Consider the following 24,446-nt stretch of genomic DNA (forward strand, 5'->3'; position numbering starts at 1 on the left):
GGTAGCTATATGTTTAAATCATATTTGTTTTTAAAAATTGAAAGACAAGTATAATTTTAAGAATAGCCATCCATTTTTTGTAATACAAATTTAATTCAAACATATACCTATCGGTATCTGATCATCTTAATTTTTTGTATAAAAAATCTACTTAATGAGTCCTAAAAACTAAACAGTTCAAATCATTGAAATCGATTCCAAAATGAGCCTACCACCAGTGGTGGAGGTAGGATTTTAGTTCAAAAGGGGGCAATAGTAAAGTAAAATGTTATATCTACAATACTGTTCTGATCCTGTCGTGCTTCGACCGTAACAAACTTAACCCTTATTTCTAACCACAACAGTGACTTAGACTGTAATAATTGTCTTTAAAGAAAAGCAAGTATTTTATTGAGAGATTTTATCAAATAAGTAATCATGTAATTTTTTTACATATTTGCAGATATATTCGTCAAAAAAAAAAAGTACCAATAAGAATAAATTAGTAAGCACTATAAAAAATAATAGAAAATAAACATTTGAAGGTAAACTTTATAACATCGTAAATGTGATTTCACCATAAAATAAACATTTAAGTGCAAAATTATAGAAAATATTTAAAATAAAATAAAAAATAATAGTATATATTTAAATTTATAAGGGCCAAATTGAAGAACTATTTACAAACCCATACTAAAATATAAATTATAGAAAGTTGAGAAGGGGCACGTGCCGCTCCCGGGCCCATGCTGCTTCCGTCCCTGAAACCCAAATGCTCTCTCAGGTTGAGATGGTTAACTTGAGAGAAGATCAACGCTCTCTCTCTACTGGCTTTTTTTTACTCTTTCCTTTCATTTTTTTTTTCTTCTCTTTTCTTTCTCTTCTTTCCCTTCTCCTATTTTTCTTACAATATGTTTGGTTTTGGAGTTTTCAAAAATATTTTTTGAGTTTTTAATTTGTATTTTTTTAATAAACTTTTTAAATATTTTAATTAATATTTTCACTTTTTAAATCTACTTAATCTAAACACACTTAAAAAGTATTAACAAATACAAAAAATCTTCAGGAAATTTATGGAAAAATCTTCAGGAAATTTACTAAATATTAACAAATACAAAAAATTATCTATATAAATAAATTAGATACAATTTTGTATTTTTTTTATATTTATTGAATTTTTTTTTAAAGATTTTTTCATAAATTTTTTATGTACATCTACATTAGTTGCATCTAAAAAATAAAATAAAAAATTGACCAAAATATTAAAAAAAAAATCACTAAAAATAAAAAGGGGAGATTGACCAATAAGTCTTATATTTTGGACTTATAATCCATATAGTCTCATATTTTTTCTTGTAATCTATTTAGTCTTTTTAAATGTGTAATGGCTTATTTGCCCCCTAGATTGAAGTATTACATGTGGGGAGTTACATCGGAGTGTTACGTTTGGGAAAAATACAATAAGGATTTTTTTAGTGTGTTACGTTTTTGAAGTGTTACATTGCAGTGTTATATTATTGGAGTGTTACGTTTAGATGAAGTACACCAAAGAGTTTTTTTAATGTTGGAGTATTATGTTTGGGAAAGTATACTAAGGAGTTTTTCAGTATTGGAGTGTTACATTTGAAACAAGTAGACTAAAGAGTCTTTTAGTGTGTTACATTGGAGTGTTATATTGGATGAGTGTTTTTAGTATGTTACGTTGAAGGAATGTTACGTTTATAATAAATACATTAAATTTTTTTTAGAGTGTTATATTTGAAAAAAGTGTAGTACACTAAGAAGCTTTTTAGTGTTGGAGTGTTACATTTGGGAAAAGTACACTAAGAACTCATTTGGGGTGTGGGTTGACTTCTTGCCTATTTTAGTCTGGGGCTAAAAAGTCCTATTTGGGATAGGCTTTTTGGCATTTTTGACTTTTGTGAGAGAAAAAATGAAATAATTATAGGTTGGATGTGATATTTTGTCATATTTGGCTAAAATAGCTTATTTTGTATTATATGGCTATTCTAGCTTAGATGGGCATCCCAAACAAGCTCTAAGGAGTTTTTTTGGAGTGTTATATTAGAATGACGGAAATGTGATCAAAAAATTGGATCCAATTTTCCTAAGATGGAGTCCCTAATACAGAAAGGTAGAAACGTTCACCAAATCATACCAAAATTTAAAATAGGATCTCTCGGTAAGATTGTTAAAATAAACAGGACTTATCAGTGTATTAGAAAATTTATGAGACTGATTGGAGTAACTGATTCCCATATGAGACTTTCTAACAATTTTCTCAATAAAAAGTCTAAATTTAAAAAAAATCGAAGACTATTTTTAAAATATATCGTCTTCTTGTTTTTGTTAGCCAGTAGTAAGTAACGGCTACACTCTATCATCTTCTTCTTTTATTATTATTATTCAAAGTTAGGATTTAAAACGAAAAAGAAGACGATAAAATATATATATATATATATAGGATATTACGGACTTTTTGTTATTACTATTAATAAAGTTAGAGGTATAATTTAGTTCATGATAATTTTCAAATGAAAAAAAGGAATCATCATGTAGGCTAAATCATATGGAGATAAGGGCAAAATTTGTGTTTATTTCATGAATTTTGTTAATGAATCTTTTATTGTTAAAAAAGTTGAAATGGTGGATTCCTTATGTCAATACGTGTTGTGAGACCAGGAAAATCCTCTCACATGGATTATAGAGATCCAACGAAGAGATGAGCATTGTCTCTGTAGATCTGCAAAGATGAATATAGTTGGCGCCAGCCAACCAGGGTTGCCGGCCGGAGACACTTCGATGATAAAGTTAGCCACTAGAATCAGAGAAGGAAAAAAAAAAAAAAAATGAAGAGTGCTCAATATGCTGCGTGGTGCATAGAGATGAGGCATACCTTACTCCTTGGGATGCCCTCCATTTATGTAGATGGAGGATGTGATATTTGTTTGGTGCGTTTGTTTGTTTGGGTTGGGCCCATTGTCAGGCCTTGTTTAGGTTAGTCCCAATATATATATATATATATATATTTTTGGTTCCCACAATTGCCTCAAAACTTTCATTGTCTACAGTAAAAAGAATGAGAGTTTTTATTGCCGAATTATGCTGTTCAAATAATGTTAGGTTTCTTGATAAAGAGCATTTTGGATAAATAAATAAAATGAACAAATAACTGTATGAATGCATGCATGCTTGAATGTATGTACAAATATATGTATATGTATACAAGTGAGAGGGGTGAGCTAAAGCCCAGTGAGTAATATTAGTATAGAGAGGTTAAATGAATGATGTCTAAAATAGGGACCACTTGGGTCTAAATCAGAGATCTCTATAACGATGGACCATGGTAGTGTTACCCTCGGGCGAGGGCCGTAAGCCACGGTATTATTACCCCCGAGTGAGGGTTGTAGGCCACAGTATTATGACCCCCGGGCAAGGTTTATAGGTCGCGGTATTATGACCCTCGGGCAAGGGTTGTAGGCTGTAGTATTATGACCCCCCAGGCAAGGGTTGTATAACATAGGCTATGGTATTGGTACCCCCAGGCGAGGGCTATACTAAGGATGCTACAATTACTATATGTATGTTTTGCTTCGAATTCAAAGACTTTTGCTGATGGTTCTCTGTGCCGAGTGCGAAGATTGCGCCGTATTCGGACACTCTTGTTGATTTTAAGTGGCGATCAATTGCCAACATTGTAAGGATTTTGAATAATGCATCCTGTATCATTGATTTCCTGTACCAAATGAGATAGAATTGTTAATTACAAATAAGTGAAAAGTGGAAAAAGTACACCAATGGTAGAGCATTAAAAAATAGTATTGCTCTGTTGTAAGGAATTGGCGAGTATAGTTTGGAAGCAGATTGAAGTAGATTGCCGATTTATTTAAGTTGCTTTTTATTTTTTCCGAATGATACGGGTTGTTATAGTGGCAGGAAGACGCCAAACTTGTGGAATTTAGCATTGATCAAACTCCAGGCGTAGCGGCAAAAGTATTGTTTGAGCGGCGACGGAAATAGGGCAAAAATTGACAAATTTGTGGTATGGAATTGGCAAAATCAGACCATACGGATGTGTGTAGAAGGCTCCAAATAGTTGGAAACGACTATTGGATCTTTGTAATCGGACTCCTGATGGCATCGTTATAACTAGAATGGATTAGACGGCTCAGATTGGTGGGGACTAGTGCTCCGCGAGGCACTGGATAATTGCTCTGATAGATGCTGAGTGGGACAACTCAGCTCGGCTTGGCTTGATATCTTGCAGGTCGGCTTGGCTTGACTTGGTGGCTTTGGCCAAAAATAAGAAATAAGGAAAGATGGTGCCAATAAGATTTAAACCCTTGCCTTTGGAAGGAAGAAAGAGCATTGAACCACTGTGCCAAGACAGAGCCTTTTCTTTGTGTTTTGCAAGTTATATATTTGAACTTGAGTGGAGTTAAGCTCTTACGGGATGTAATTTAGCCGCGATACACCGAATAATTTGTTATGTTTCCAACACTGGGTTGTCTTCTCCTGAAAAATAGGTGAATTTCTGGGCAAACTTCGACTGGCTCGTACGGCTTCATTTTAGCTCCAATTTTGACGCAATTTGCTGTGTTGAACTCGGCTTAATGAGTATTTCACACTAGTATAGCCAAAACTTAATTTCGACAACTTTGGAAATTTCAATTTTCTAAACATGTGGTCCGTTATCGACGGACTTAGGTTAAATTTGGGCTCTGTTGGTGAGTATGGACTCCTCCAGTCGGCACAAACCTTCAGGTTGACCAAGTAATTCTTGTTGTATTGTTGAAAAATTGTGCTCATGAAGAAGAATGTAGACCCAGTTTGTAGAGAGAAAAATGGGTACGTAAATGCGATCGGTGACGCTTTGGCTAGTCGAGACACTTAATTCTTGGCATTATAGCTAACAATTAAAGATGCATTGCTCGTGGTGATTATCATTGCCGACGAGCATGAGGATGGCCCTGTTTGGTAGAGCTGTGGGAAAGTGCTTATAGCTTATGTCTAAACAGCTTATAACTTATAACTATGAACATAAACTGATTTCTGACTTATAAATTAAGCATTTCCTGCCCCACTCAAAGAATAAGCTGATTTCTGACTTCTAAAAAGTTATAAGCTATAAAGTATAAGCTAAACCAAACACATCAAAATAGCTTAAATTAAGCTGAAAGCTGAAATAAGCTGCTTTTAAGTTCTGCCAAACAGGCACGATGAAGTTGTAGCGCCGAGATGTGCTCGGTGGCACTTGTTTGGTGTTATCTTCTCTGTATCGTAGTTCAGAAAACGGTGCATGGTTTGAGTACTGAATTGATAAATGGGAATAGGTGGTCATTTGAGTGGCTGGTTAACATGGAATGGTTACCGAGTAGTGCAAAGGTCCATGCGTGGTCATGTCGAGTAGCCTTCTGCAAGGTTCACCGCGGCTAGACTGGGTTGCCGAGATGCCGAGTAACAATGGACAGCTTGGGGAGCGTAGTGATGTCGAGAAGGGTGGAAGAGTAGCTGAATAACTCCATTGTTGGTTTGTCGAACAACTTTTGTTGGAATACTTGTGATTCTAGTGTCAACCCAATAGGAAAGCCGAGGAAATTGAGTTATGTGCCGAGTAACTAGCGCTAAAACACCTAGATCCATCTCATTTACTGTGAATCTGCCGAGAGCATGGTCAACAAGACTTCTTTATGCATGTATCTTTAGTTTTGCCGAGATTTTGGTCAGCATCAAGATGAGCTGTTTATTATCTCTTTCGTTGAATTCTTGCAAACAATTCCCACAAACTACGCCAATTGTGAGACCAGGAAAATCCTTTCACATGGATTGTAGAGATCTAATGAAGATATGAGCTTTGCCGCTTTAGATCTACAAAGATGAACATAGTCGGCGCCATCCAACCGAGGTTGCCAGCTGGAGACACTCCGATGATAAAGTTAACCACTGGAATCAGAGAAGGAAGATGAAGAAAATGAAGCGTGCTCAGTATGCTGTGTGGTGCAGAGAGATGAGGCATACCTTACTCCTTACGATAACCTCCATTTATATAGATGGAGGATGTGATATTTGTTTAGTGGGCTTGCTTGTTTGGGTTGGGCCTATTGTCAGGCATTGTTTAGGTTAGTCCCAATAAGCTTATATATATTTTGTTTTGGTTCCACACGTGTCATAGAAAAGGTATAATCATTTTAAATTTCGTAAATCAATACTTTTAAGGTATTCCTTAACAAGATTCTTATTTTACCTACACATATTTAAAGGATTTCACTTTTATATAACATGCATTTTAATTAGAAAAAATTACAATTTGTACGCCTTCACAAAATAATTATAGATATATGAAAAAAATTAAGATTTTAATTATTAATGTTTGTAAAGTTTACCACATATTTGAGTAATTAAAATGGTGCACTATTATAATATTAATGTTTATATTTTTTTCATTATATAGTAAGCTATTATTTGCTTTTATTAATTAATATTTTCAAAAATATAATTTTTTTAAAAAAATTGTCTAAATATATATACATAAAGCACTTCCAAACTTAGCAGTGAGAATTTGGAATGTAACCTATTAACATGACTCAAATCGTGCACGTAAATAGAGAGTTATGGTTAATTATTTTTTAATTTGAACTCGAATATGACATAACTCGAAAACACGAATATTAAATGGGTTATGTTTGGATTGAACATGTGAAACCTGAAATGGACACGTTTAACCCACGTAAAAATTTGTGTCGATACATTGACATGAACTCATTATTTAATAACCATAAGATTTTAAGTAATTTATTCTCATCTATTAAATTAAAATTTAATAATCTCTCTATAATATACATACCTAATAAAGTGCAGTTCTAAATTAATGATAATCGACTATCAGCTGTAATTTTATAAATTGTTTTGCCTCTTCTAAAATCTTAAAGAACTCTTTAATCAAGCAAAAGCTACAAATTTTTTTTTTATTTATTCTTCTTGGCATACAAGTTACAACTTGTAATAGAGTCAATGTGATTGACAATTATAATATATTTTGTTAGTTTATTAATAATTTTTGTGTTAAAATTTGTATTAACTTTGTTTGATTTAGTTAGTTTATTAATATATTTTTTGTGTTATAATTATTGTGGGGAGCCAGAAAAAAATATATATCAGCTTATTGGGGCTAATCCAAACAAGACCTACAATGGGTCCAGCCCAAACAAATATCACACCCCCCTGCCTGTATAAAAGGGGGGCATCCCAAGTGGAGATATGTTCTCTTTCTCTACATTACATACCAACACTTTTCATTTTCTATACCTTCATTCTGTAAATCAAGTGACTGACTTCACCATTGGAGTGTCTTCGGCCGGCAACCCCGGTTGGGTGGCGTCGATTACGCTCATCTTTGCAGGTTTACAGGGATAAAGTTTGTCTCTTCGTTGGATCTCTACAATTCATGTGAGAGGATATTTTATAATGTCACAATTGGTGCGGTCTGTGGGAAAGAGCTAAAGAATTCAACGAAGAGAAGAATCAATACGACACCTAAGGTACTCGGACTAGTGAGCACTAAGGTTAACCATTATCTTTCTAAAAAAGGAGACCCACAACTGGGTTTTTGGCTTCTTTCATTCTGATTATGTTTTTTGCTAAAGTTCAGGTATACATATATATATATATATACACGTCTATGTATGTATCTATTTTTGCTCACAGATTTGATCAAACCCTTGTTGAATATTAATATTGCTTAGAAAGGTTGTCAAAAACAAGATGAAGATAGTAGCTCTACAATTGGTTCTTGACTCTCTTTAGAATTGTTCTTGGCAAGCGACTAAAAAAATAAAAAATAAAAACACTGCCAACCAAGAAGCCGAGCAGCTCATTCACTGCTTCATTGCTTCGGACCACCGCCAGAATTATAAAATGCCAAATGTACTCAAACCCAAATTCGTGTCACATCCCATCCTTGAAATCGGGTTCTGTGAACATAATAACCGAACTCACCAAACGAAGTTATGAAACAGTCTCGGCAAAGAATGAGGCTTGTTCAGCGTCGATGAACTCGCCGAGCACGTAAAATCAAACATTTTCCCTAAATTAACACCAAGGTTCTTCAACAAGCATGTTACCCAGCAATGTCGTCATGCCGCAAGAAGACCCATTGTCTAGCAAAGGCATTGGCCACCTTGACCAAGCTCAACGAGGAAAGCTAAAGCTTACTAATGCTAAACCACACCGAGTAGAATGAAGCACCAAACTTCTACACAACCAAAGTATTTCTTCTTCGGAAAACTATTTCAACAGTTGGAATCCAACGCCTTGAATTTCCTAGTAACCCACAAGCCATATCGACAACTGCAATACTATCGTTCTCACAACCATAACACGTTTGACAAGTGATAACTACAACAAGTTTGACGAGTTACTTACATTGCGCAACCATGCTCACCACTATTACTTCGCAACATTGAAGAGTCGAACACACATACACACACACAAAAAGAGTAGGCTAATTTTATTTTTGGTCAACTTTCGGAGGTCCAACGACATCCAATTCGAAGCAGAATGACGTGTCTAAATAGTGGAATGAACACTAGGCCGAGTGATGAATACAACGCTGCAAAAATGAGACCAATCAGACTTAAAAACAAGGGAGATACAAGAGCTCAAAGTTAGGAGTTTGAATATAAAATTCTGCATTTGATAACCTGTTGCATAAAGAATTTGGCTTTGCACCATTTGGGCCATTATTAATTCATCAACATTATTCGGCAGTGCATTCACTTAATTCGGCAACATTATTTTGCATCATTAGCACCATGATTAATTCATCATTTTTCATCAACATTACTCGGCAGTACCACAACTCCTAGAAGAGTACTTAGCAAAGCTACAATGCTACAAAGCAGCTTGGCAGTGCCATACCTCGTACAAGGATACTTGGCATCTCTTCCACCTTTCTCGGCATCAGTACAACTCACCCAAGCTGCCTATCGGTACATCACAACTCGGCATCTCTACAACCCAGTCGTGGCGGCGTAACTTGCAAAGTCTACTCGGCATGTCCACGCATGGACCTTCGCACTACTTGGCAACCATTCCACACTAACCGGACGTTCAATCATGAGCTCCACCCCCGTTTATTAATTCATCTCTCAAACCATGTCTAACGCCCTTCTGAACTACAATGCCGTGAACCAAGTGCTTCGGCCAGCCAAAATGTCGTCGACCGCGTTTATGTACCCATTTTCTCTCTCTAGCAAGTGGGTCTACATTTTTCTTCATGCAAGCAAGAAGTTCGTGGCCTACCAGTAGGTTCACATCGACTAGCGAAGTCTACAAACACCGACTAGTAAAGCCACGAACTAACTGTAGGCCGCCGATAGTTGCAAAATCGACTAAATATCCAAAAATCGACATTTTTAAGCATTGTCGAACTCAAGCTTTGACTATCCTAGTGTGAAGTCCTCATCAAGACAAGTCCAACGCCACAAACCGCGTCAAAATCAGAGCTAAAACAAAGTCATACGAACCCGTCGAAGTTTGGCGAATGATGTCAGCATTCTACTGGAGAAGACGACTTAAGTTGGCCAACCTAGGAAATTATTCCATGCATTGTGGCTAAGTTACATCCTGTCATAGCAGCATAATCAAGTTCGAATATATAATGTGCAAAATATATACACAAGGATATGCCATCGCAAAATGGTTTAGAATTATTCATTCACTCCAAGAACAAGAGTTCAATTCTCACCAGCAACAACTTTCTTTTTAATTTTGCTAAGCAGCCCAGCCAAGCTGTCTAACACAGCAATACAAGAGCAATTATCCAGTGCTTCACGGAGCACTAGTCTCTACCAATTTAAGCCATCAGTTCTATTTTTGGCTATAACAACGCCATTAAGAGTCCAATCATACCGATCCCATAGTCATTTCCAACTATTTGAACCCTTCTAAACACATCTGTATGGTCTAATTTTGCAAATTCTGAGTCGCATATTGAGCTTAATACCTCAGCCAATCGAGAACATTAAATGCAAAATCGACGGTCAAATCATATCCGATTGGCTTGCAATTTCAGTCACAGGATTTTGGGGCGAGGAAATAATCTTCTATCTTTCCCGATCATTCATTTCGTTACCTTGGCCATTTATTGCCCACAGTCAATTTTCCACTTTCCAATTGGGGCATATCAGCTGATCATCATCTCGGCACCTCTGTTATGCATGCATATTCGGCCAACTTGGTCCAAACATTACAACGACATTTACTTGAGTTACAAACTCCCACTCCTTTTCACACTGCTCTAAGTAAGCGCCAGTTTGGGGGCAATACATTACACACTTGGCAGTTGGCAGTTCGCATATTTTTGCACACCGTCATTTTACCAAAGTCGAATCTGCCCCGCAACATAAGGCAATAGGGCAAGTCTAATCAGCATTCCTTTCGACTAACACCTGTCATTCAAAAGTAATGGGGCAAGTCTACATTGGACTAAACGCAAACCGAGCAATGCTAATTGGCCCAAAATTTACTCGGCAATTAAATAGTTTGAAGGATATCTACTTGGCAATTCCTTACAAGCAGAACAATATTATTTGTGATTAACACGTCTAGCTCATTCGGTACAGGCCATCACTGACACAGGATGCATTATTCAAATCAGCAAAAGTCTTCGAGTCCAGCATAATCTTCACACTCGACACGGAGTGCCATCAACAAAGGCCTACACCCATGCTCGGGGGTTAGAATACCGCGGCCTACCCCTACGCCCAGAGGTTAAAATACCGCAGCCTACACCCTCGCTCGGGGGTAATAATACCGCGGTCCATTTTTTGGTTGATATATCTACCTTATTTAATCTACATTATATGGTTCAGGCAATCATTTCTATGCTCGGCACATAGAAATATCTCTAGCTCGACACAAAAGTCTATATTTTGAAACGCTTTTCGCACTCGGCGATATACTACACCCTTGCTCGGGGGTTAGAATACCACGGCCTACACTCTCACCCTGGGGTTATAATGCTGTGGCCCACACCCTCGCCTGGGGGTCATAATACTGTGGCTTACACCCTCGCCCGGGGGTCATAATACCGCAGCCTACGGCCCTTGTCCGGGAGTAACAATACCGTGACCCATCATTATGATTTGTTTGGAACTCATGTGATATAATTCATCATATGATCGCCATCTTTTATTTAACCTCTCTATACTATATTCCTTCCTGGTTTTTAGCTCACCCCCCCATCATATGATAGACATATATACATTTATCCATACATTCAAGACATACGTACATTTATACATACATTCAAGCATATATGCATTCATGCAATCATCCATTCATACATTTTATTCATTTATCCAGAGTGTTCTTTATCCAAAAAAAAACCTAACAGCTATTTGAGCGGCGTAACTCGACAAGAAAAACTCTCATTCCTTCTACCGCAGACAATGAAAGTTTTGGAGCAATTTTGGGAGCCAGAATAAAAATATATATTAGCTTATTGGGGCTAACCCAAACAAGGCCTACAATGGGTCCACCCCAAACAAATATCACACCCCCCCACCAATATATAGGGAGGGCATCCCAAGTGGAGGTATGTTCTCTCTCTCTACATTACACACAAACACTTTTCATTTTCTATACCTTCATTCTATAAATCAAGTGACTAACTTCACCATCGGAGTGTCTCCGGCCGGCAACCCCGGTTGGGTGGCGCCGATCACGCTCATCTTTACAGGTCTATAAGGACAAAGTTCATCTCTTCGTTGGATCTATACAATTCATGTGAGAGGATATTTCATGATCTCACAATTATCATTCACTCTGTTTGATATATTTTTAAAAAATTTGTTCTCTGAATTTTTTTACAAACTATAAATTAGTTTGACAAAAATATAAATCAAAAAATTATTCACCTCAAAAAAGAAAATTTAATAGTATTTTTTACTTTTTTTCGACAAACTAGGTTTTATGTTTAATTAATTTTTTTCAAAAAGAAAAATAAATTTTAAAAACCAAAACATTATATTTGTCTAATTTTTTTTCAACAAATGTTCAAGCGTAACAAGTACAATATCAGGGTTATAGTAAACGTTTGGCATATATATTATCATGTCAATATTTAAATAAGTTATTTTTATACATGTTGTGTGGGTGGTTTTCCAACCACACTGCCCGCTTAGTAACCAGCTGGAGAGCACTGGCAGAATAGATAGCACCTGACTGACCTGCAACAGAAATATAAGAATCCCGCGGTGGTTTCGACCACCCGGGGGCACTCCGACGATCAAGTCAGTATATCTCTCAAAGATAAATCAAGTAATAAACTCACAAGCTTGAGTATCAAAAGCATACCTTAGACCCATGGGGGTGCCTCTCTTTTATAGCCAATACAATCCTAGTCCCAATAGGAGCCTAGCCCTAATGGACTTAGGATTACTGCTAATCTGGGACTCCCAGTGGGATTAGGATAAACTCTCTAAGAGTCTTATCTTTTCCCAAACTGAAGTCTTTTCTCATTCTAGGACTCTTATCCCTTATCCATTTATCTCGGATTCCGATATCTTCGGAGATAACCTCGGCCTTGTCGAGATTACCTCGGCGTCACGACCAGGACACGTGGCACCTCGGCTGACACGTCGGCGTCACCTTGCCACGGTTGGGTACTCAGAAAATATATCCCCACAACTGGCCCCTAGGTTCTATTACCTCGGCATTCTGAGGTGATGGAACCTACACTGTTCGTTCATCTGTGCCCCTCTGTCCGAGATCAAACTCGCCGACCTCAAAGTTCTATGGACTTTACTGTCCACTGGTGTCAAGAATCAAGTTTCATGCTTTCCGAGCTGCTTGAAATCGCACCTCCTAGCCGAGGTTCTGGTTCTATTAATTCGTAAACTCCAAGAGCTTTGCAACTGCTTCATTCACACTCTCTGGTGAGTTCTTGATTTCTAGTCATCTACTTGACTCCGGTAATTTTCATATCGGCGTTCATTTCACTTGGTAGGTTTATAAACTCTTTGCTTGCTATTAAGCTCAATCTTTCATAACTCTTCTGATTTACTTTGAATCTGTTTATTTGCCATCTGTGGTCTTCTGTTCTCGTCTGTCTTCAAGTTTTTGATTTTTTATTGCTAAAATACCTAGAACTGTTCTTTGTCATATCCACTTTCTGTTGCTAGCATCATGTTTGGTTCATCACTTTCTTGTTCTTCACATGCTTACTTAGTGCCTGTGCACTTGGCTTTATTCTTGAACTTTGTCGTATTCTTGACTATTTTTTCTCTTTTTTCATTTAATCCTCTGGCTTCTTCTCTTTCTAGCTCTTTTGCTTAAATCCGTCATTTGTTCCAAGCTTTCAAGCTTCTGCAACTGTCTTCGTTCCTCTCCTCCGGTGAAGCTTTACGTCATTCTGTCATTGTCGTCAGACTTCGGCAATTCTTATTCCAGCTTCCCTCTTTCTGGTAAGCCACTGTTCCTCCTGATTTTATTTCTTGTTGCTTTCCAAGAAGCTCTGCTTCATTGTTAATCACCATTGCTTTTTTTACCCATTATTTCCAAATCATCTTCTTGAATACACACTGTTCACACATCTGTTGATTTTTACCACTGTTCTTGGCTTGACATACTTGTGCAATCTATTTGTCTTGATTTCTTGATAGCTTCATCATCATTCTTGATTATGAATTACATTCATGTTTCTGTTTTCTGTGTCTTTTTCCAGATTCTTGCTTTCAATCTTTGCCTTCAAACTCCGAGGTGTCAATCGCCGAGAAGAGCCTTGATCAAACTCTTCAGGAGATCGAGGCTGAGCTCGAGGCTGAGAAGGTTGCTGAGAAGTCTTCCCAACTGTCTTCTATATCTTGCCATTGATGCCGAGTAATTTTGTTTTCAATTCTCTTTCTTCTTCTTTGGCCAAGCCTGAGCCGAGAAGAAAGAAGCGCTCTTCGTCGCCCTCCTGGACAAGGATTTTCTTCAGTGTCTCTTCACTCTTTTCGGCTGGCTCCTTGCCGATATCATCTAGGACCTCCATGTCCTCGTCTTCAATCTCTACCTTCCCTGGTTCCCGAATGTTGCGGGTAGTTTTTATTGCTGCCATGGGGCAATTCTTTGCCTGTAGTTGGTCTCCTCTGACTTATTCAATCCTATGTTCTGTTGGGAACCGCAGTAGTTGATGCAACGTTGAGGGAACTGCCCCCATTGTATGCAGCCATGGCCTTCCCAAGATAATATTGTATGGTGAGGGCGTGTCAATCACGACGAATTTTGTCTTGATCTTCTCCTAACTGCTCTTGCATGATTCTATACTTAGAATATTTTGCATGCCTTTCATACTTTGCCTCCTTTGTGCAATCTTCTCGGGGTTACATACCTCGGGTATAATAGCTACAAAACTTTTACTTCGGCAAGATACTGACCTGCAAACTTTTCATAAATTCTAACAAGTGTGAAACATATACTACTCAATGTTGACTTTGCAAACTTTTTCTCAAGTTTCAACAAGTGTTTAAATGGTGATCTCGGTCTAGCCTACTTGTAAATTGCTACAAATTTCAACAAGGGTTAACATATACTGTAACAGGGATCAACAAGGATTAACATAACAAGTGTTAAACAACAATCTATTTGTAAATTGCTACGAATTTCAACAAGTGTTTAAACAACATACTTAGCTTTTTCCTCAACCTGTAAATTGCTGCAAATTTCAACAGATGATCATATGTCGGCTTAACGTCATCTTGTAAATTGCTACAAATTTCAACAAGTGCTTAAACAACATACTTAGCTTTTTCCTCAACCTGTAAATTGCTGCAAATTTCAACAGATGATCATATGTCGGCTTAACTTCATCTTGTAAATTGCTACAAATTTCAACAAGTGTTTAAACAACATACTTAGCTTTTTCCTCAACCTGTAAATTGCTGCAAATTTCAACAGATGATCATATGTCGGCTTAACGTCATCTTGTAAATTGCTACAAATTTCAACAAGTGTTAAGCATCTTCTTCGGGTAAACCAACTTGTAAATTTCTACAAGTGTTTAACCAATAACCTCGGCTTTACTTCGGCTTGTAAATTGCTACAAATTTCAACAAGCGAAGAGAAATAGTAATCTTGGCTTAACTTCAACTTGTAAATTGCTACAAATTTCAACAAGTGAAAATAAGGAATCAGCTTAACTCCAACTTGTAAATTGCTACAAATTTCAACAAGTAAAGATAAGGAATAATCTCGGCTTAACTTCGACTTGTAAATTGCTACAAATTTCAACAAGTGAAGATAAGGAATCAGTTTAACTCCAACTTGTAAATTGCTACAAATTTCAACAAGTGAAGATAAGGAATCGGCTTAACTTTGACTTGTAAATTGCTACAAATTTCAACAAGTGAAGATAAGGAATCAGCTTAACTCCAACTTGTAAATTGTTACAAATTTCAACAAGTGAAGATAAGGAATCAACTTAACTCCAACTTGTAAATTGCTACAAATTTCAACAAGTGAAGATAAGGAATCGGCTTAACTCCAACTTGTAAATTGCTACAAATTTCAACAAGTGAAGATAAGGAACCAGCTTAACTCCAACTTGTAAATTGCTACAAATTTCAACAAGTAAAGATAAGGAATCAGCTTAACTCCAACTTGTAAATTGCTACAAATTTCAACAAGTGAATTAAGGAATAATCTCGGCTTAAGTTCAGTTAAGCATCATCTCGGCTTAACTTTGGTTAAGCATCGTCTTAGTTTCTCTTCGGTTAAACATCATCTGGGCTTAACTTCGGTTAAGCGTCATCTCGGCTTAACTTTGGTTAAGCATCATCTCGGCTTAACTTCGGTTAAGCATTGTCTCGGTTTAACTTCGGTTAAACATTATCCAGGCTTAAACTTCGGTTAAGCATTATTTTGGCTTAACTTCGGTTAAGTATCATCTCGGCTTAACTTCGGTTAAGCATCATATTGGTTTAACCAACTTGTAAATTGCTACAAATTTCAACAAGTGGTAAACGCATTCTTCTTCTCTCTGCCCCCTAGTGTGAACTTAAAATCCACTTGGGTTCTCATCATACATGTAGCTTCGACCTTGTCGCCGAGGTTTAATTCAAGCCGAGGTTGTCGGCCTTGGTTTCTCTATTGATCTTACTTGGCTCCAACCTGAGTTTGATTTTCGGCCTCGCATCGGCGAGCCGTTTCTCTTTTCTTGTTCCGACGCCTTTGTTCCCGACATGTCCTCCTCGGCCCTAGTATACCTCTCAATTCTGGCCAACTTTAGTCTGATCTTGTATGTTTTCTTTTTATCTTCTGGGATCTGAGATCTGCTTATTGTGCTCTTCTCTTCTCGAACTCAAGTGCTGAGATCTTATCTTCTGGAATCTTGGATTTGCTCACTTAGGTTGAGCTTTTCTCTTCTCGGACCTACTCATCTAGGCCGAAATCATGTCTTCTAGAATTCGGGATCTGGAATTCGGGATCTGCTCACTTAGGTTGAGCTCTCGTCTTCTCGGGCCTACTTGTCTAGGCTGAGATCATGTCTTCTCGGATTCGGGATCCAGGATCTGAAATCCGGGATCTGCTCACTTAGGATGAGTTCTTCTATACTGAATGTTATCTCCTTGGGAGCGCTCATGCCCCCTGTCTTTGCATCCCTTCTGGAAGGGTCTTCGTTCCTCCGCAGGTATCTATCCTTCCATACCTGGAGGTCTTCTTCGTTGCTTCGATCTGTTGTCTTTGGTGTGTCACCTTCCTGGCCGGCTTCTTTCACTCCGTGACTCTGGTCACGAGTTTCTGTGTTGCTATTGTCCCCTTCAACGTCGAGATCGATAGGTCTCCGACTCCCAATAGGAGTGTTGTCTCTAATCTGATCCTTCTGTTCGTGATTGGCCATCTATTCTTCTTTCTTTCCCACAGACGGCGCCAAATTGTGTGGGTGATTTTCCAACCACACTGCCCGCTTAGTAACCAGCTGGAGAGCACTGGCAGAATAGATGGCACCTGACTGACCTGCAACAGAAATATAAGAATCCCGCGGTGGTTTCAACCACCCGGGGGCACTCTGACGATCAAGTCAGTATATCTCTCAAAGATAAATTAAGTAATAAACTCACAAGCTTGAGTATCAAAAGCATACCTTAGACCCATGGGGGTGCCTCTCTTTTATAGCCAATACAATCCTAGTCCCAATAGGAGCCTAGCCCTAATGGACTTAGGATTACTGCTAATCTGGGACTCCCAGTAGGATTAGGATAAACTCTCTAAGAGTCTTATCTTTTCCCAAACTGAAGTCTTTTCTCATTCTAGGACTCTTGTCTCTTATCCATTTATCTCGGATTCCGATATCTTCGGAGATAACCTCGGCCTTGCCGAGATTACCTCGGCGTCACGACCAAGACACGTGGCACCTCGGCTGACACGTCGGCGTCACCTTGCCACGTGTGGGTACTCAGAAAATATATCCCCACACATGTGATATAAAACAAGTTTTTTTTTTTTTTTTTTTTTTTTAAAATAGGCTATACAATTTACTTATTATCTGAAATATGAATTTTTATTAATTGTTTTAAGCGTGTCGTGTTAGGTTGAAACGATTATAAGTATATCAAGTCAATATCAACAAATTGACATATTTAATTAAATAAGTCATGTTAATATTAAATTATTTTAAATACAAACTTAATATATAATCCGACACAAAAATATCACGACACCAGATTCTCACCGTATCGCAAGTCACTCGTAACCCCGTGATATAAACGTGTTGCGTCTGTCTATCGTTCTCTGTTTGTTTATGGGAAAGTCACACCAAACTTGTCTAACAACAAATGTGGCCTAACAAGAGAAAACAAAAACCGTCACGTATTTGTTTTTCGTTTTTTTTAAGTGATGTCAATTTTGTACTTGGTAACAAATTTGTCAATACTTCGGAATTTGTAGAAGACTTGTTTACTATTTATTTTTGATACTCTATTCAATTCAAAACATTATTTTTTCAGGTGGGAATTTAACTTTTTTTTGTTATATAATTATTATATTTCAAAAATTTTAATTTTTCAAAATTACTTTTTGGTATTATAATTATTACACTTCAAAAATATTAATGTTAATGAATTTAAAAAAAAAGGCTAAAATAGAAATTTCATATTAATTTAATCTTTGATTTTTTAAAAATAGATTAATATTTTGAGATAATAAAAAATAAAATAATAGACTAATATTTTAAGATAGAGAGAGTAATTTAATATTTAAATTAGACTATGTGCATCTTAGACTTTCAAGTTAATAATTAGGTAAATTTTCAATATCTTTTAAAGGTGCTCACAGATCGGATGACCTCCCTTTGTTATCCTTGCGAATTTAGATGGATTGAGAAAAAATAATTTGTATCCGTCTGCTTGGGTTGCAGATATGGACTGAACGGACCATACAGATTAGTAAGTGAATGCCGATCGATTTGAGTAGTTTGAACTTTATTGTTTTAGGCATTTTTCTGAACAATTTAAGAGTAATTTTTTTACTATTTAAAGCCTTATTTGATTTCAAAAATTTTCATTATAAAAATAAATGTCCAATTTGTTGGACAATCTTCACTGTATTTAAAAGGATTTAATTCTGTTGTGTACAAAACAACAACAAGAATAAAAGAAATAGAGTAAAGGAGAGAATATGTTTGATTACAAAAATCAAACTCGAAATAAAAATAAATAAATAAAAAACAAAACAGATTTTATTTTGTTACAAAAACAAAATTAAAATCTGAATAAATAAAAAAACAACACTGAAAGTAATTAAATAACTTACTTGATTTAATTTCTTCGAATTATTTTTCTGATCAAGTCCAGTGTTTAACACTGTGTCCTTAAGACAGATTCGTCCTCTCCACGGTGCTTTCAGAATTCGGACGTCTATCTCCCAGGATGAAATGATCTACCACAAACAATAGCAGCACTACTAACTGTTTGCCTTACGAACACACTAAGTGTTTACACTCTTTCTTTCGGAAATAAAATACAAGAAGATGAAGAATAGAAAACAGAAGTGAAATACGAAATTTCTGAATGCAAAACATCAAATGAGGGTGGTCCTATTTATAGATGTGAAGGTGGCTCTTGGATTTGAAATAAACAGGTATGTAGCTCTTGGTTTTGAATTGAACAGGTATCATACCTGTTGGGTTTTGAATTCAAACAGATTTGAATTAATTCAAACAGATAGTAAAACGGGAAGGGCCCTGTTTGGGTGTGCATTAATTCCAAAACAGTTTATTTCTGTTTGAAACCGGGAAGGGCCCTGTTTGGATGAACAAAAAATCCAAACTAATTTAATTTGAATTCTGGATTTTATTTTAATAAAAAATAAAATTAAATTCAAATGTTTTTGGCCCAAAAAAGATTAGAAGCCCAACCGGACGGACGGCGGCGTGCGCGTGTGTGGTGATTTTTGGGTCCAATGGGTCTAGCCCATTTTGCCCATAACCTCTCCCTCTAAAACACTTGGGTACCCCTTGGGGCACACCCCAAGTATCTCACCCTAAGCCTTATAAACCCTTTCAAAACCTCCCACCAAATCAATGTGGGACAAGCCAATTTACAACCTTAAGGAATTTACACCAAAACTCCATTTCCATGGAGCACACTTTGGCTTCAATTTCCCATTCACTCGGTAATGGTTTTGAGCAACCAAATATACCACGTGAATCACAACGCGGCATAGAACGCGTTACCACTTTGACCCGAGTAAATCGACACTCGGGCCCCACCTAAAAAATAGACCGAACTTAGGAAAAAATTCTGGTTTTATCCAGAATTTTATAACCATTCCAACACAATTTTCATTTTTCATAAATAACTAATATCATTACTAAATAAAATGTCTTCTTTTTTTTTCTTTTTTTCTTTTTCTAACATATAAAGTACAAAAATATAATGTGTGTGTGAGTTTTTTGGATTAAATTTTTTGAAAATTGAGTTTTTTATTTTTTGTGCTTTTTTGTTTTTAATGAATATTTTTAAAATTTTAAGCATTTTTTTTTTACTTTTTTAGATGCACTTTACTTAGATGTATCTAAAAAGTAAAAAAATTGTAAAAAAATATTTTAAAAAATTAATAAATACATAAAAATATGAAAAATATATTGAATTCTCATATTTTTTTATATATTTCGTATTTAGTGAATTTTTAAAAGATTTTTTTCACAAAAATTATACTTTTTATGTGTATTTATGTTAGGTTTGTCTAAAATTTTTTAAAAAAATCAATAAAAACAAAAAAATACGAAAAATAAGAAAGTACAATTTTTTGAAAAATGTTTTTAAAAAACCAAAAACAAGCAAAGTAATTAAGTTGGGTAGGATGATTTCTTATTCGCCATCTGTCATGACCCAAATCCGCCCCTGTAGGTTTTGCATCGTAACCGACCAGTAATCCTTGGATTACCCAAGGCCTCTGACAGATTAGCAAATAGTAAGGGGCTGCGGAATCAATTATACAAAATAGACAAGGTCCAATGAGCTGTGATGACATACATGAGACAGAAGATTTCAAAACTTATATATATATACATAAGCGTGTCTGTCGAAGGACATCAATATTTACAAACATTTACAAAGTGTAATTCTCAGGACCTGACTTTACAAAGCAGACAGAGACTAGCATAAGTAAAAAAACAGCCATATAACTAAACTTCGATCGGAACCTCCTCGGGAGGCACAACGGTTGGCTGACAAAAACAAAGGTGAAGGCCGTCAACTCTGGCCCTGATCACGCGCCGACTCACCTACATATATAATATAAACTGTGAGCGAAAGCTCAGTGAACAATAACAGAGTAAAGGGGTTTCAATGAATGAGTCTATACAAATTCAGAAATCATAATTCATAATTTGTCCAGATCATATACAGAAATCATGAGGTATACATAAATATACGTGATACATCCATTAGCATTAACAGAGCAGATACAAAACAGATGCAGACATGTGAGGGTTACGAATAACCAGTTCCATAAAAGAACCTCCGGATCCGGGTAACAGAGAGTAAACACGCTGAGCCCCCATGACGGGGCCTCCGGTATGGATAACAGAGTGCAGACAGATTAGGTTCCATAAAGGAACCTCCGACTCCGGGTAACAGCCAATAGATATCACATGATGCTAATGATGTCACGAATACATAACAGAAATTGGACAGTCATTCATTGTACAGAACATAGCACTTTAGAAAACATATCTTATTTTATCACACAGAAAGTAAATACAGTTGGACATAACTTTACTAAGTTATTACTCACTGTTGGCCTTGAGATAGGTAGACGGAGTAGATTGGTCAAACAGTACGCGGCACGTGACCTATATAACACATAACAGACACACACTTGAAACACACGTTCTAATTATATATAACTTACTCCGTTGGCTCTTAGTGTGTTTTTAACCCTTAATCCTCATTATGGAGTCTCAAACATGGCCTAGGAATGCCTAGGATGGAATGAGAATGCAAGAATACATTGGAATACATTTCTAAAAACTTGCTGAAAAATAAGGTCCATGCTCGAGCGCGGCTTTCCCCGCTCAAGCGGACATGCAGACAATGAAGCTCCGCTCGAGCGTGGACTCCCCCGCTCGAGCGGACTGTAAACCTCGACAAAAGTACTAGATGCATGGTTTTCATGCTCGACGGGCGCTTAACCTACGCTCAAGCGTGAGACTTAGACCCTCACTCGAGCGTGGATTCCCTCGTTCGAACGGACTGTAAAACACACACAAACTTCTGGGTATATGCATTTCACGCTTGAGCGTAAACTTCCACGCTCGAGTGGAGTACACGTACTCAGAGTGCACGCTCAAGCGTAAAGTTCCACGCTCGAGCGTGGATCAAATTTCTGGAAATTCTAGATTTGATCACCAAGCTCAAATTCGACCTCAAATGCAACAAACTCAGTTTTCTGGGCCCAAAACTTGAGGAAATGCATGAAGACTCATAAAACAACATATTTTGAAGATCATTTTACAAAATCAAAGCCCAGATGTATGCCAATTGAGCAACATTCAACTTGAAACTTGAAATAAATTCATGAACATAACATGCACGTACATTTTTGAGCTAAGACTCTCCAAAACATGATCAAATGCTACTAAATAACATGAAACTCATTGTTTTCCCAAAATTAAAGTGAACTCAACACATACATAAGGAAATTCTTGAAAATCATCTTTCAAAATGTTATGAAACATGAATGCATGCATGGATTGACCTTCCCTTCTAATCCTTAAGCTTGATTCTCATATCATATAGCTCAATTAACTTGAATTTATGTGTGAACAACTTAAATTCATAATCAAGAGGGTGAATTTCCTACCTCAAGCCTTGAATTCTAAGTGTAGAGGCCCAATCTCCCAAGTCTTCTTCAAACTCCTCTAATTTTCTAAGCAAACTTTCTTGTTGAATCAATTTCTCACAACTCTCTCTCTCTCTCCCTCACGTTGGGCATCAAGAAAATGGAAGGGTGAAATGAAAAGGCAACTTAGTGGGGTTAAAAGGCCCTAATTAGGCTTAAATCGAAAATGTGCATAATGGGGTTAATTAGTGGGCATTAATTTAATCTAATTTAATCGCTCCGAACCGAATTTTAATTAAACCTACCATAAAATTCTATAAATCCTAATTAACACATAAATCAAGTCATTTTCTGATTCGAACGCCGATAAGGCTTTCAATTCGCAAATCGAAACTAAAACACGAACAAATCTTTCTACGCCTAACAGATATAAACACCACAATGCAACACACACATGCATTTTACTTCAGCATTTCACCTTAATCACTAATTAAGCATAATTAATCATGGATTAACGTTAATCATGAATCAGAATTATTACAGTATCTATCCAAAGATTTTTAAAAAAGTTACCCACGTCAGTCCATCCATACTGTCAAACAAATGAATTAAAATAAGTTACCAGGTCAAGTTGGTCGATAAACATCATAGTATCCCTTAAATTAAAGTGGTGCTGCATTTTTAATATATTATGTCTATTTTGATGTCTAATGAGAGAGAGAAATGGGATGTGGAGTGAAGAGTCAAATTTACTTCAAATCATTAAAGATGAATTAAGGTGCTCGTTACCAAAGCAATTTTTTCTTCAAATAACCCGACAACTTGGAATGTTTGTTTTCCAAACGCATTCTCGTTCGGCCAATAGCACGAGAGCTTATCATACTATAAAACTATTGTATAGTATAGTAGGTTTCTTCACCATAACAGAGTGAGAGAAGTGAAGAAGGTTCAATGGCTAGTGAAACCAAACCCAAACCAGCCCTTCCATGGAAGATCAAACTCTTACTCTCCGCCTACACCTTTGCTGTCAACACCTCTCGCCGCCCCAACGGCACCGTCAACCGCCGCCTCACCACCTTCCTCGACCTCAAATCTCCTCCCTCCGCCACCAAACCCATCCACGGCGTCACCACCTCCGACACCACAATCGACTCTTCTCTCAATCTCTGGTTCCGCCTCTACACCCCCACCATCACCCCCACCACCACCAGCCTCCCCGTCATCGTCTACTTCCACGGCGGTGGATTCGTCTACTTCTCCGCCAACACCAAAATCTACAACCGCTTCTGCCGCGGCCTCGCTGGAACCCTACCCGCCGTCGTCGTCTCCGTCAACTACCGCCTCGCTCCCGAACACCGCTTCCCCTCCCAATTCGACGACGCTCTCGACGCTCTCAAATTCCTCGACGACGCCGTTTTGCCTCCGATCGCCGATCTCAGCCGCTGCTTCATCACCGGCGACAGCGCCGGCGCCAACATAGCCCACCACGCGGCGGTCCGCGCCGCCGAGGAGGAATTCAGGAGAGTGAAGATAGCCGGAGTGATCGCGGTACAGCCGTTCTTCGGTGGCGAAAAGCGCACCGAATCGGAGCTCAGGCTCGCCAGAGTGCCATTGGTGAGCACCGAGATCACGGACTGGTTGTGGAGAGCGTTTTTGCCCGAAAAATCGGACCGCGATCACGAGGTTGTGAATGTTTCGGGTCCGAAATCGGCCAGTATTTCGGGGGTGAAGTTTCCCGCGACGATGGTGGTTGTTGGGGGTTTTGATCCACTGCAGGACAGGCAGAGAAGATATCATGGTTGGTTGAAGAAGTGTGGTGTAGAGACATGTTTGGTTGAGTACCCAAATGCAGTCCATGCTTTTTATTGGTTTCCTGAATTGCCAGAGTCTTCTATGTTAATTAGAGATGTCAGGGATTTCATTCAAAAGCATGAGTGAACTCAGCATGGAAATGAGTATTCGTATTGCTATTGGTATTGGTATAGGGATACTATAGGGATACGCTCCCCACCATATTTATTTCCTTATATTTATTCATATTCTTTTTATAAATTTTAATTTGGACAATGATTGGTGGTCACAAATTTTGTGATTTAAATGATCCGAAAATATCAAAACGACGTCGTTTTGGGTACAAAACA

General features: G+C 37.4%; 1 pseudogene across 1 annotated transcript; it reads left to right on the plus strand.

Moving 5' to 3' along the window:
- The first annotated feature begins 22,994 nt into the window (after positions 1–22,994).
- LOC114306771 (putative carboxylesterase 18 pseudogene) lies at positions 22,995–24,372 on the plus strand (annotated as a pseudogene). Its single transcript, XR_014342955.1, has one exon. The product of XR_014342955.1 is annotated as a putative carboxylesterase 18 pseudogene (transcript).
- Positions 24,373–24,446: the final 74 nt, after the last annotated feature.

This window comes from Camellia sinensis, chromosome 10 (genome assembly GCF_055761805.1).
Source record: "Camellia sinensis isolate YWXY chromosome 10, ASM5576180v1, whole genome shotgun sequence".
Taxonomy (NCBI): Eukaryota; Viridiplantae; Streptophyta; class Magnoliopsida; order Ericales; family Theaceae; genus Camellia; species Camellia sinensis.